Source organism: Delphinus delphis, chromosome 8 (genome assembly GCF_949987515.2).
Source record: "Delphinus delphis chromosome 8, mDelDel1.2, whole genome shotgun sequence".
NCBI lineage: Eukaryota > Metazoa > Chordata > Mammalia > Artiodactyla > Delphinidae > Delphinus > Delphinus delphis.
The window spans coordinates 25,480,306-25,492,512 of record NC_082690.1 but is presented as its reverse complement, the minus strand read 5'-3'; the positions used below and the strand labels follow the sequence as shown (position 1 = coordinate 25,492,512).

The window sequence follows — 12,207 nt, the reverse complement described above, 5'->3', positions numbered from 1 at the left end:
CTTTTGCTTCAGTAATTCCACGTCCAGAAATTGATCTTAATAAAGTTTCTATAAAGGTGTTCATCTTACTGACATTTGTAATGGTAAGAATTGGAAATAACCAATTAAGTGTTAGACCCCAAATCACTAAGTATATGGCAGAAACAGAACTAGAATTCAGATCTTTTGACCCCGGATTTCAATCTTTTTCACTAAGTAACCATTCATGAAAGACCAACCACGTGTGAGGTACTGGATTAGGCCTGGTGTGAGCTTGTGCATGAAAATAAGATATAGTGTCCATTCCATTAAGGATGTTTTAGTACCTCGAAAACAGTCTATAGTAGAGGCATATACAGTATTAGAGGTATTGACAGAAGTTTTATGGAGCTCCTGTGGAAGTACAGAAGAAAACTTCACAGAGGAGAAACAGTTGGGTTCAGTTTTGATTGGCAGATACAAGTTCTTGGGAGGCAACTTGATACAAGATATTTCTTCCTCTGTTAACTATGTGCTATATAATACATCTTTCTGTATTTTAACTCAGACTCAAATCCCAACTACTCTTGATAATTTTTTTTGAGGGAGGGACTACTAGAAAATACAACAGTTCTATGTGTCCATATCGTAAAATGTGATCCTTTTCATAAGCATCTCCAAACACTGAGCCCCTAGTCAGTTGTAAAACATTGTTCCCTAAAGTTAAGGAATGGTCTGTGTGCCATGCAGTATTGCAGCCACTTGCAACATGTGGCTATTTAAATTTCAATTAAGTAAAATTAAATTAAAATAAAAATACAGTTTCTCAGTCACACTAGTCACATTTAAACTGCTAATACCACATCTTGAACAGAGCAGGTATAGAACATTTCCATCATTGTGAAAAGTTCTTTTGAATACTACGGGTATATGTTTAAAATACATTTTACTTAAAATTGTTGAACCAAAGAACCATAGATTCATATAATAAAACCATAAAATAGAAAATCATAAAGACATTAGAGCTGAAAGTAATCTGGATTCACTCATTCATTTTTTCTATATGGATTTAACAAATACATATTAAGTGCCAGGCATTGTACATAGTAGGAGGTAAAACGAGCAAAACAGACATGATTCCTGACCTCGTTCATCTTGAAACCTGGAGGGAATACAGACAATAAAATGCATAATTTCAGTAGAATGTGATTGATTATTTACTCCTATCTCTAATTTTGTTGCAGTCATGAGAACACATGGCAACTCTCAGGTTTACACATGCAAAGAGAAATAGACATTTTTGTCTCCTGAGAGGTTATAATCTTTCTGAGTCACATAACCCCCCCTACTAACTAAAGGAAAGTTTTCTTTCAGAGATTTCTGTAGGTTTTTGAGGTGTGAGCTTATTAACAGGCATTTTTACCTCACATAGATTCAAATATGAGGTTCTTCAAATGTGGGTATATTTTGTTTAAAAAAGAAAACTGGAAGCAACCTAAATAATAATCACAATAAGGTTGTGATTGGTTATGATGTACTATCTCTTTGGTTTTACGTTTTCTTTCTCATCAAAACTGCATGAGTATTTATAATATGGATGTCAGTCAGACATTAATGCTTAATGATGGAAGAGACACCAACTGTTGGTTTAAATGGACCAAGTTACTTCTGATTATTAAGCCACCAACTTCTATTTAATGAGTTCCCAGGGATGGCAGGATCTTTAAGACCCAAGATTTAAATCCTCATCTAGGGACTTCCTTGGTGGTCCAGTGGTAAAGAATTCGCCTTGCAATGCAGGGAGCACGGGTTTGATCCCTGGTCAGGGAAGTAAGATCCCACATGCCGTGGGGCAACTAAGCCTGTGTGCCACAACTGCTGAGCTTGCGTGCTCCTCGACTAGAGAGCCCGCGTGCTACACACTACAGAGCCCACGCACCCTGGAGCCAGTGCGCCACAACTAGAGAAGAGAAAAAACCCACACTCTGCAACTAGAGAGAAGCCCACGCACCGCGACAAAGAGTCTGTGCACTGCAACGAAGAGCCCGTGCGCCACATGCCTCAACGAAGATTCCTCATGCCGCAACTAAAAGACCTGATGCAGACAAAAATAAGTAAATAATAAATAAATCTTAAAAAAAAAAGAAGAAATCCTCATCTAAGCAAAGTCTGTCATTCGCCAGCAGGCTTGCTTTTCTACCTGCCCTGCACCCATTTCAGCCAGTGGCCTCAAGTTTGAATGTGTCCTCTATCCTTTGCTTATCTAGGAAGTCCCTTTGGAGTTGAGTCTCATAAATTTCTTTGTATCTACTGTTCTTGGATGGCTTTAAAGGGAAAAAGTTTTTTTGTTTGTATTTGGTCAATTTTGTCGTTGTTTCAGTTGAAGTGGAGGTTTTTCCTGTTCTACAGCCTAACAAGATATAGAGCTCCTTCTTCCTATAATTTTCTAATTTTCATAAACTGTTTTAATGTTTAAACATTTTTCGATTGATTCAGATTTACCCTTTGGGCTGTTAAACATGGGCTATGATCAAAATGTACTCATTTAAATTAAAAGCATTTCTTTTGACCTGCATGAAGAAGGAAAGGAGAGAATAGTACAATAGTGAAAGATAAAACTATTTAACAGTAGGATTGTACTAGAGGATTCAAAAGTAAGTCTTTTTATTGTAATTATATAATTTGAGCAAGTAATAGAGTTAGAACTAGGCTCTGTGTATGATTTCATTGTACATTCAGACAGACTTGTCTTTAGACTGGTAACCTTTTGGTTTCTAGTGGGATCTAAGTAAATGGGACATAGGTAGAACAGCAGCTTTGTTTTCCATTTTGTAAGAAGGTACATGGTGCATCATTGGTCTTTGTGTTGGATACATGTTTGGATTATCTTTCATAGTGAGATATTTAGAGAAGTCATTAGTAGTGGTTGGTGGAATTAATACACTGTTTAATTCTCCTCAGTAAATGTGTAGCATGTATGAATTTGTACATTTATCTATGCACACATTTGCATTTCATGGCCCTATGGGCCTCTGGATAGGTGAGGTTGGTGGATATCATCTCTCATTAGTGTATTGGACCAGGCCAGACAGGCTTTTTTAGATGTGCCAATGGTGTGGGCATGGACAGGTTAAACTGATTCCTTTATAGAATACATTTAGCAGTATTTTAAAATTATTCATCCTATATGAAGATTATTTGACATCTCAGTATATCAGGAAAAGTTTCAAGAAGGGGAAATATTTCAGGGTGCTTGGTTCCTGGAGAAGTTGTTAAAAATCTTATGTAGTTGAACATGCCATGGTAAGCATTAAATTGGTTTTAATGACTCGAGGTGAAGAGGAGGTACAACATCACAATGATTGTGTTTGAAGAGAGAATACCAATTTGAAAAACTATTATAATGTAGTTTCTAATATGGTCATTGATTTTTAAAGTACAAGCTTGTTTGACCCTTTGTAACCAATTAAAAATGTTTTGAACTGACTATTTTAGATGTATAGTTAGTGGAAAGGTTTAGGATATGTAATGCTTATTTTTTCTTTGTCAGTCTAATAAAAAAAAGAACCAAACTGCAAAAAGTTACCATTAATGGGCTTAGAGATAAATTAGAACTTTTGTGGGCCATCAGACTGGATAATTGAATTGAATAAAAGCTAAATTAAAGCTTGAAACTAATTAAAATCCTGTATATATGCTGTAATTAAAACTAGGTTGCCAGATAGTGTTTGCTTTTGGAAGTGAACTATACTGTATTAATATTGAGAAATGAATTCACTGCTTTGTGGCAAAATAGCTAAGGTTTGGGGAATCTGTTTTTTTCCTTTCTGTGTTTTAGCTAAAAATAAAGGGTGGTTTAGGTACTTGTTGCCTTAAGTGCTTTATTCTGTTTTAATTTATTCACCTGTTTAAAATTCTTTTGATCTTTAGTAATTGAGAGAAATTTGTTTTCTTAACTATCCACACCCCTTTTAACAAAATGATCTCGTTTAGGAAACAAGTGAGGCAAGGAATATGAATATAGTTTTTTAAAGCCGTGTTCTGTGATACATTCTACCACTTAAAAGCGAATGTCTTTAGGGCTTGTAGTTTTTAGTACTCATAAAACTAAGCTCTTCTATTTCTTATAAAAATGCCCAGTTGAAAATAAAAAGGATTTGGGAATGGAAAGTCCTTACATATCAGATACTCCTAATTTTTAAAATGCTTTTATTTGGGCAGTAGGGGTCTGTGGGTGGAAGATGGGAGCTTATATATAACTGTGTATATTTAAACAGTTGGGAGTTTATATATAAGAGTTAGGACTTTATATATATAACTGCTTGGTTTTCCAGAGTAGTGGTAAAATTCCAGCAGTATTTCAACCGAGCCTTATTTGCCTGGCTGCATTTTGTGGATCTCAGATTTTGTTTGTGGGAGAGTTAGGTAGCAAGATGTGATTCCAGTAGGGGGCAGCAGAGGCCAGTTCTTTGCATTGCACACTGGCTTGCATCAGTTTAGATTAAAAACAGCAAATATGAAGATGGGAAGTAGTTAAAATTTCTAATGTGATAACCTGTGCAGAGTTCATGGTTTGTTTGTGGTAAATACTAGTACTTTATGGAATAGATAATGAGAATTTTTTAAATAGTGTCTTTAATTGATTTGTAAATTGAAATAATAAAAGTGAAAAGACAATTTCCATGAGCATTAATTTACTGAAACATACTGTGTATATCTTAGGTATAAGATAGGAACAGTCTTTGCTAGCGAGAATTCTTATTACTTTGATTCCTTTATTGACTGAAGATGCTAACTTTACTCAGCTCCTCCTAGATAGAGGCTGGTGCTTCCTCACATGGCCTTCTGCCTTTGTTGTTATCTAGGATTTAAAGCAAAAAGGCAAAACCAATGCTTTATTTTGCATCAAAAAACATTGAGCTGGGGTAGAGTATGACCACTATAGCTAGAGAGGTAGATAAGGGGGCTGATATTTCTTAGGAGTTTCTTATTTCCTAGCACTTCCCCCTTGCTCTCCTGCTGTCTATTCTCAATACAGCAGACAGAATGATCCTTTAAAAACACAACTCAGATCATGGGACTCCTCTGATGGCTCCCCATTTCACTCAGAATAAAAGCCAGTGTGACCTACTGGGCCTATGCTATTCAACCCCCCTCCAATCTTATTTCCTGTTATTCTCCGCTTGTTATTATTCTCCGCTTGTTCCCTTGCTCCACACTGGTCTTGCTATTTCTCCTGCATGCCAGGCATATTTTTGCCTCAAAGCCTTTATATTATGTTTCTTCCACTGGAATGCTTTTCCCTCAAGTATCCACATGGCTGTCTTTCTTTACACTGCCCCAACCACTCCTCCTTACCTTGCTCTATATTATCTTTTTTCCATAGCACTTATCACCTTCAAATATACTAGAGTATTTACTTATTTATTGTTGTTTTCTTTTTCTCTTCATTAGAGTGTAAGCTCCATAAAGGCAAAGGAATTTGTCTACTTAATTGATGGTTCCAGAGCACTTAGAACAGGGTCTGGAACAGAGAGGCACTTGAGATAACACAATTAGTTTCTCAAATCAGACTCATGAATCAGAGATAACATATAAATTATCTATTGTGGTGTAATGAATTACCCCACAACTTAGTGGCTTGAAGCAAGAACCATATATTATCTCATGGTATCTGTGGGTTAGGAATTCAGGTGTGGCTCATCTGGGTCCTCTGGCTCAGTCTGTCACAAGATTGCAAATCAAGGTGTCACAGGTACTTTAAGGCTCAACGGGGGTGGGGTGGGTGTGGGGGTGGGTCTCTTTCCAAGCTCACGCATGTGCTTGTTGACAAGATTCATTCTCTTGCTGGCTGTTGGTCAGAGGTGTCTTTCAGTTCCTTTCCATGTGGTCCTCCTCTTCAGAGGGCTTCTCACAATGTGGCATCTGGCCTCATCAGAGAGAGCAAATGAGAGGGGAAGAAGGAGTACGGTGGAAGCAGCAATGTTTTTTATGACCTAGACTCAGAAGTCAAACTCCATTTTTTTTTTTTTAATAATTGACATACAACATTATATTAGTTTCAGGTGTACAACATAACAATTCAGTATTTGTATATTTTGCAAAATGATCATCAAAATAAGTCTAATCTGTTACCATACACAGTTACAGAATTTTTTTTTCTTGTGATGAGAACTTTTAAGGTCTATTCTCTTAGCAACTTTCAAATATACAGTACAGTATTATTAACTGTAGTCACCGCGCTGTACATTACATCTGCATGACTTTTTTTTTTTTTGCGGTACGCGGGCCTCTCACTGTTGTGGCCTCTCCTGTTGCGGAGCACAGGCTCCGGACGCGCAGGCTCAGCGGCCATGGCTCACGGGCCCAGCCGCTCCGCGGCATATGAGATCTTCCCGGACTGTGTCCCCTGCATCGGCAGGCGGACTCTCAACCACTGCACCACCAGGGAAGCCCGCATGACTTATTTTATAACTGAAATTTTGTTCCCCTTCTCCCATATTGTCTACTCCTTGCCCCCAGCCCCGGCAACCACCAGTCTGTTCTCTGTATCTATGAGCTTGGTTTTTTGTTTGTTTGTTTTTAGATTCCATATATAAGTGAGATCATACAGTATTTGTCTTCCTCTGACTTATTTCACTTATATTTTTAAATCTATTTTTGCCCCACCTGCTCCTGACATATTTTCTATAGTGTAATGCCCTTAAGGTCCTTTCATGTTGTTGCAAATGGCAAAATTTCATTCTTTTTAACACAAAATAATATTCCATTGTATATATATACTACATCTTCTTTATCCATTCACCATTGGTGGACACTTAGGTTGCTTCCGTATCTTGACAATTGTAAATAATGCTGCAGTGAACATGAGGGTGCGTATATCTTTTTGAGTTATTGTTATTCTTTTCTTTGGATAAATACACAGAAGTGGAATTGCTGGATCACATGGTAGTTCTATTTTTAATTTTTAATTTTTTTGCATCTTTATTGGAGTATAATTGCTTTACAAAGGTGTGTTAGTTTCTGCTTTATAACAAAGTGAATCAGTTATACATATACATATGTTCCCATATCTCTTACCTCTTGCGTCTCCCTCCCTCTCACCCTCCCTATCCCACCCCTCTAGGTGGTCACAAAGCACTGAGCTGATCTCCCTGTGCTATGCGGCTGCTTCCCACTAGCTATCTATTTTACGTTTGGTAGTGTATATATGTCCATGCCACTCTCTCGCTATGTCACAGCTTACCCTTCGCCCTCCCTGTATCCTCAAGTCCATTCTCTAGTAGGTCTGTGTCCTTATTCCTGTCTTACCCCTAGGTTCTTCATGACATTTTTCTTTTTTTCTTAAATTCCATATATATGTGTTAGCATACGGTATTTGTCTTTCTCTTTCTGATTTACTTCACTCTGTACGACAGACTCTTGGTCCATCCGCCTCATTACAAATAGCTCAATTTCGTTTCTTTTTATGGCTGAGTAATATTCCATTGTATATATGTGACACATCTTCTTTATCCATTCATCCGGTGATGGACACTTATGTTGTTTCCATCTCCGGGCTATTGTAAATAGAGCTGCAATGAACATTTTGGTACATGACTCTTTTTGAATTATGGTTTTCTCAGGGTATATGCCCAGTAGTGGGATTGCTGGGTCATATGGTAGTTCTGTTTATAGTTTTTTAAGGAGCCTCCATACTGTTCTCCGTAGTGGCTGAACCAATTCACATTCCCACCAGCAGTGCAAGAGTGTTCCCTTTTCTCCACACCTTCTCCAGCATTTATTGTTTCTAGATTTTTTGATGATGGCCATTCTGACTGGTGTGAGATGATATCTCATTGTAGTTTTGATTTGCATTTCTCTAATGATTAATGATGTTGAGCATTCTTTCATGTGTTTGTTGGCAGTCTGTATATCTTCTTTGGAGAAATGTCTATTGAGGTCTTCTGCCCATTTTTGGATTGGGTTGTTTGTTTTTTTGTTATTGAGCTGCATGAGCTGCTTATAAATTTTGGAGATTAATCCTTTGTCAGTTGCTTCATTTGCAAATATTTTCTCCCATTCTGAGGGTTTTCTTTGGGTCTTGATTATGATTACCTTTGCTGTGCAAAAGCTTTGAAGTTTCATTAGGTCCCATTTGTTTATTTTTGTTTTTATTTCCATTTCTCTAGGAGGTGGGTCAAAAAGGAGCTTGCTGTGATTTCTGTCATAGAGTGTTCTGCCTATGTTTTCCTCTAAGAGTTTGATAGTTTCTGGCCTTACATTTAGGTCCTTAATCCATTTTGAGCTTATTTTTGTGTATGGTGTTAGGGAGTGATCTAATCTCATACTTTTACATGTACCTGTCCTGTATTCCCAGCACCACTTATTGAAGAGGCTGTTCTTTCTCCACTGTACATTCCTGCCTCCTTTACCAAAGATAAGGTGACCATATGTGCGTGGGTTTATCTCTGGGCTTTCTATCCTGTTCCATTGATCTATCTTTCTGTTTTTGTGCCAGTACCATACTGTCTTGATTACTGTAGCTTTGTAGTATAGTCTGAAGTCAGGGAGCCTGATTCCTCCAGCTCCGTTTTTCATTCTCAAGATTGCTTTGGCTATTCGGGGTCTTTTGTGTTTCCATACAAATTGTGAAATTTTTTGTTCTAGTTCTGTGAAAAATGCCAGTGGTAGTTTGATAGGGATTTCATTGAATCTGTAGATTGCTTTGGGTAGTAGAGTCATTTTCACAATGTTGATTCTTCCAATCCAAGAATATGGTATATCTCTCCATCTATTTGTATCATCTTTAATTTCTTTCATCAGTGTCTTATAATTTTCTGCATACAGGTCTTTTGTCTCCTTAGGTAGGTTTATTCCTACATATCTGTTGCAATGGTAAATGGGAGTGTTTTCTTGATTTCACTTTCAGATTTTTCATCATTAGTGTATAGGAATGCCAGAGATTTCTATGCATTAATTTTGTATCCTGCTACTTTACCAAATTCACTGATTAGCTCTAGTAGTTTTCTGGTAGCATCTTTAGGATTCTCTATGTATAGTATCATGTCATCTGCAAACAGTGACAGCTTTACTTCTTCTTTTCCGATTTGGATTCCTTTTATTTCCTTTTCTTCTCTGATTGCTGTGGCTAAAACTTCTAAAACTATTTTGAATAAGAGTGGTGAGAGTGGGCCACCTTGTCTTGTTCCTGATCTTAGTGGAAATGCTTTCAGTTTTTCACCATTGAGGACAATGTTGGCTGTGGGTTTGTCATATGTGGCCTTTATTATGTTGAGGAAAGTTCCCTCTATGCCTACTTTCTGCAGGATTTTTATCATAAATGGGTGTTGAATTTTGTTGAAAGTTTTCTCTGCAACTATTGAGATGATCATATGGTTTTTCAGTTTGTTAATATGGTGTATCACGTTGATAGATTTGCGTATATTGAAGAATCCTTGCATTCCTGGAATAAACCCCACTTGATCATGATGGATGATCCTTTTAATGTGCTGTTGGATTCTGTTTGCTAGTATTTTGTTGACGATTTTTGCATCTGTGTTCATCAGTGATATTGGCCTGTAGTTTTCTTTGTGACATCCTTGTCTGGTTTTGGTATCAAGGTGATGGTGGCCTCGTAGAATGAGTTTGGGAGTGTTCCTCCCTCAGCTATATTTTGGAAGAGTTTGAGAAGGATATGTGTTAGCTCTTCTCTAAATGTTTGATAGAATTCACCTGTGAAGCCATCTGGTCCTGGGCTTTTGTTTGTTGGAAGATTTTTAATCACAGTTTCAATTTCAGTGCTTGTGATTGGTCTGTTCATATTTTCTATTTCTTCCTGATTCAGTCTTGGCAGGTTGTGCATTTCTAAGAATTTGTCCATTTCTTCCAGGTTGTCCATTTTATTGGCATAGAGTTGCTTGTAGTAATCTCTCATGATCTTTTGTATTTCTGCAGTGTCAGTTGTTACTTCTCCTTTTTCATTTCTAATTCTATTGATTTGAGTCTTCTCCCTTTTTTTCTTGATGAGTCTGGCTAATAGTTTATCAATTTTATTTATCTTCTCAAAGAACCAGCTTTTAGTTTTATTGATCTTTGCTATCGTTTCCTTCATTTCTTTTTAAAGTTTGTGTTTCCTTATTTATTTTCATTTTGGATGATCTGTCCATTGATGAAAGTGGGGTGGTGAAGTCCCCTACTATGAATGTGTTACTGTTGATTTCCCCTTTTATGGCTGTTAGTATTTGCCTTATGTATTGAGGTGCTCCTATGTTGGGTGCATAAATATTTACAATTGTTATATCTTCTTCTTGGATGGATCCCTTGATCATTATGTAGTGTCCTTCTTTGTCTCTTATAATAGTCTTTATTTTAAAGTCTATTTTGTCTGATATGAGAATTGCTACTCCAGCTTTCTTTTGGTTTCCATTTGCATGGAATATCTTTTTCTATCCCCTCACTTTCAGTCTGTATGTGTCTCTAGGTCTGAAGTGGGTCTCTTGTAGACTGCATATATATGGGTCTTGTTTTTGTATCCATTCACCCAATCTGTGTCTTTTGGTTGGAGCATTTAGTCCATTTACATGTAAGGTAGTTATCGATATGTATGTTCCTATTCCCATTTTCTTAATAGTTTTGGGTTCGTTATTGTAGGTCTTTTCCTTCCCTTGTGTTTCTTGCCTAGAGAAGATCCTTTAGCATTTGTTGTAAAGCTAGTTTGGTGGTGCTGAACTCTCTAAGCTTTTGCTTGTCTGTAAAGGTTTTAATTTCTCCATCAAATCTGAATGAGATCCTTGCTGGGTAGAGTAATCTTAGTTGCAGGTTTTTCTCCTTCATCACTTTAAATATGTCCTGCCAGTCCCTTCTGGCTTGTAGAGTTTCTGCTGAAAGTTCAGCTGTTAACCTTATGGGGATTCCCTTGTGTAATATATGTTGTTTTTCCCTTGCTACTTTTAATATGTTTTCTTTGTATTTAGTTTTTGACAGTTTGATTAATATGTGTCTTGGCGTATTTCTCCTTGGATTTATCCTGTATGGGACTCTCTGTGCTTCCTGGATTTGATTAACTATTTCCTTTCCCATATTAGGGAAGTTTTCAACTATTATCTCTTCAAATATTCTCTCAGTCCCTTGCTTTTTCTCTTCTTCTTCTGGAACCCCTATAATTCAAATGTTGGTGCATTTAATGTTGTCCCAGAGGTCTCTGAGACTGTCCTCAGTTCTTTTCATTCTTTTTTCTTTATTCTGCTCTGCAGTAGTTATTTCCACTATTTTATCTTCCAGGTCACTTATCCGTTCTTCTGCCTCAGTTATTCTGCTATTGATCCCTTCTAGAGTATTTTTAATTTCATTTATTGTGTTGTTCATCGTTGCTTGTTTCATCTTTAGTTCCTCTAGGTCCTTGTTAAATGTTTCTTGCATTTTGTCTATTCTATTTCCAAGATTTTGGATTATCTTTACTATCAGTATTCTGAATTCTTTTTTTAGGTAGACTGCCTATTTCCTGTTCATTTGTTAGGTCTGGTGGGTTTTTATCTTGCTCCTTCATCTGCTGTGTGTTTTTCTGTCTTCTCATTTTGCTTATCTTACTGTTTCTGGGGTCTCCATTTTGCAGGCTGCAGGTTCGTAGTTCCCGTTGTTTTTGGTGTCTGTCCCCAGTGGCTAAAGTTGGTTCAGTGGGTTGTGTAGGCTTCCTGGTGGAGGGGACTAGTGCCTGTGTTCTGGTGGATGAGGTGGATCTTGTCTTTCTGGTGGGCACGTCCGCGTCTGGTGGTGTGTTTTGGGGTGTCTGTGGACTTATTATGATTTTAGGCAGCCTCTCTTTTAATGGGTGGGGTTGTGTTCCTGTCTTGCTAGTTGTTTGGCATAGGGAGTCCAGCACTGTAGCTTGCTAGTCGTTTAGTGAAGCTGGGTGCTGGTGTTGAGATGGAGATCTCTGGTAGATTTCTGCCATTTGATATTATGTGGAGCTGGGAGGTCTCTTGTGGACCAGTGTCCTGAAGTTGGCTCACCCACCTCAGAGGCACAGCACTGACTCCTGGCTGCAGCACCAAGAGCCTTTCTTCCACATGGCTCAGAATAAAAGGGAGAAAAAGTAGAAAGAAAGGAAGGAAGGAAGGAAGAAAGGAAAGAAAGAAAGAAAGAAAGGAGGGAGGGAAGGAAGGAAAGAAAGAAAGAAGGTAAAGTAAAATAAAATAAAGGAAGATAAAATAAAGTTATTAAAGTAAAAAATAATTATTAATAAAAAAATTCATTTTTAAAGAAAAAAAC

General features: G+C 37.4%; 1 protein-coding gene across 1 annotated transcript in view; it reads left to right on the top strand.

Moving 5' to 3' along the window:
- The window catches only part of DDX10 (DEAD-box helicase 10), a 287,618-nt gene that overhangs the window by 26,618 nt on the left and 248,793 nt on the right, over positions 1–12,207 (top strand). The gene's annotated exons all lie outside the window — the stretch shown is intronic.